The sequence below is a fragment of the Harmonia axyridis genome, chromosome X (assembly GCF_914767665.1).
Source record: "Harmonia axyridis chromosome X, icHarAxyr1.1, whole genome shotgun sequence".
Classification (NCBI taxonomy): Eukaryota; Metazoa; Arthropoda; class Insecta; order Coleoptera; family Coccinellidae; genus Harmonia; species Harmonia axyridis.
The window spans coordinates 33,331,257-33,334,479 of NC_059508.1; positions in this window are offsets into that span (position 1 = coordinate 33,331,257).

A 3,223-nucleotide genomic window follows, 5' to 3' on the forward strand; every position below is an offset into this window, starting at 1 on the left:
CGAAATCGAAAAATATTTTTCGAAAAAAAAAAAAAATCCCAGAAGACCTCGGTCATCTCAAGTTTATTTCCATATTCTATTACACAATCAACGTACATCACAAAAGGAACCATCTCTCTAACTATCACAGTTAAATTTTTGTATCGGAACATTTCACGTCGGAATATCTCGCTAAGTCCAGACCGGGGAGATCGGTCGCATTTGACACCGTCCGCTCCGGTCTAACATCGTCTTGGAGTCGGGGTAACGATGGAGAGGCGTTTAAGGACGTGAACATTTTTCCTTATAAAAATTAAAGTCGACAATGAATATTGATTCTGATTACTGATTTACTCTTTTAGTACACATTAGAAGGCAACGCAATCAGATTTGAGGAAATTTCAAGATCAGAAAATTTTTTTCGAAAAAAAAAAAAATTCAAGAACACCTGGGTCATGGCAAGTTATTTCCCACAATCCATTCCACAATCAACGTACAACATAGAAGAAATCATCTCTCTAACTATCCTGGTTCAAAAGTTGTATCGGAACATTTCACGTCGAAATACCTCGCCAAGTCCAGACCGGGGCGATAGGTAGTATCTGACACCGTCCGCTCGGGACTGACATCGACTTGGACTCGGGCTAATGATGGGGAGGCGTTTAAGGACGTGAACATTTTTCCTTATAAAAATTAAAGTCGACAATGAATATTGATTCTGATTACTGATTTACGCTTTAAAAACACATTAGAAGGCAACCAAATCAAATTTGAGGAAATTCCAAAATCAGAAAATTTTTTTTCAAAAAAAAAAAAATCCGAAAAATATTTTTCGATTCTGATTACTGATTTACTCTTTTAGAACACATTAGAAGGCAACGAAATCAAATTTGAGTGAAATCCAAAATCAGAAAATATTTTTCGAAAAAAAAAAAAAATTCGAGAACACCTCGGTCATGGCAAGTTATTTTCCACAATCCATTCCCCAATCAACGTACATCCCAGAAAAAATCATCTCTCTAACTATCCTGGTTCAAAAGTTGTATCGGAACATTTTCACGTCGAAAATATATCTCAGAGTCCAGACCGATGCAGAACGTAAACTCGATCATACCGATGCTTCACGTAATCTCGATCTTACCGATGCACAACGTAAACTAGATCACACCGATGCAGAACGTAAACTCGATCATACCGATGCACCACGTAAACTCAGGCAGACCGATGCAGAACGTGAACTCGATCTTACCGATGCACCACGTAATCTCGATCTTACCGATGCACCACGTAAACTCGGGCAGACCGATGCAGAACGTGAACTCGATCTTACCGATGCACCACGTAAACTAGGGCTGACCGATGCATCACGTAAACGACGATCGAGAGGCGCGAAAGGACGTGAACGTTTTTCATTATAAAAATTGAAATAAATGATAAATAATGATTCTGATTGTTGGTTATCATTTTTAATAAGCATTAGGAGGCAACCAAATGAAATTTGAGGAAATTCCGATAATAGAAAATTTTTTCGAAAAAAAAAAAAAATTCATGAAATCCTCGGTCATCGCAAAATATTTACCATATTCTGTTCGATAATCAACGTATATTTAAGAAGGAATCATATCTGTATCTATCTTGGTTCAAATTTTGTATCGGAACATTTTGACCAAAGTCCGAGCTTCGGCCGAAACAGACACCGCTGACCTGGCCTATCGATCGACCGAGAGTCGGGGATAGAGCGTAAGTGTTGTCTGGAGGGGAACCCTGTGCTCTCCTGACATATATAGGGAAGGTGGTCGCGTTGGGCGATGCAGAACGTTTGGATCGGGAATTATATTTTTGGTTCAGCTATTGGAATATGGTTTATTGTTGGTATATATTGGCGAAATAACGTTCTTACTGACTGGGGATATTCATAAAAATGAGTCCGGAGATTTTCAGATCGAAGTCCGAGTGATCCGACTTGGAAGGCGTGTTGGGTGGGTCGAGATGGCTTAGATAGATCAGACGAGGCGGGCTAAGTGTTGACGTCATGCATCGGTCCATTTTCAGATTGAGTCCGAGTAATCCGACTTTGAAAGAGTGTTGGGTGCGTCGAGACTGTTTAGATAGATCGGACGAGGCGGACTAGGTGTTAACGACATGCATCGGTATATTTTCTGATCGGAGTCCGAAGAAATCGGCCCTAGTAGGCGCAGCGGACGGTCGAGACGGCCTCGGTGGGTCGGATCGATCGGGAAAAGTTTGCTAAATCGTGTCTGGAGGGGAACCTTGGGTTCTCCTGACATATATAGGGGATAAGGTTTGGGTGAACGATTCTTCACGTAAAAGTTGAGTAATTTATTTTTCGATAAGCTTTTGGATATTGATGAGAAGTATATGTATATCTTCGATTAAAAGAATTCTTACCGTCTCCATGTATATTATATTAGATATATAAGAAATAGTTAACGTGATGCATCGGCCGATTTCCGGATCGGAGTTCGAGAGATGCGACTTTCGATGCGCGATGGGTGGTTCGAGACGGCCTAGATCGATCGGACGAGGCGGACTAGGTGTTAACGACATGCATCGGCGGATTTTCTGATCGGAGTCCGAAGAAATCAGCTCTAGTAGGCGCGGCGAACGGTCGAAACGGCCTCGATCGATCGGACGAGGCGGACTAGGTGTTAACGACATGCATCGGCGGATTTTCTGATCGGAGTCCGAAGAAATCAGCTCTAGTAGGCGCGGCGAACGGTCGAAACGGCCTCGGTGGGTCGGATCGATCGGGAAAAGTTTGCTAAATCGTGTCTGGAGGGGAATCCGGGGTTCTCCTGACATATATAGAAGGGGTGGAGAATGGGTCCTGTCCTAGACTGTTTGGAGTTCTTTTTAGGATGATATTCAGTTGGTAAGTGGTAGACCCGAATCCGACCTCGGCGTTTGGGTACTGGCAAGGTGTGTTGGTTTCGGCTTTCGCATCTTGGGTCGCTTTCGTCAACCTCATGCAGCGAGGTCGCGGTCCGCTTCGTCTCTTTGTAGTCGAATGGCCTTTAAGCGACCAACCTTAAAATCGTGATCCTCTGCCCGTTGCGGGTTATGTTCACAAAAAATTTGCAACCACTCAATTCGTTCCGAGCGACAAATATTGTTGAATCTCGAATCACCGTGTCGTTATATTCACATGTATAGCGAAGGGTCGAGATGGAATGTGTATAAGAAATTAGTTGATAGCCGGGGGTTCGTATTATATATGGACGCC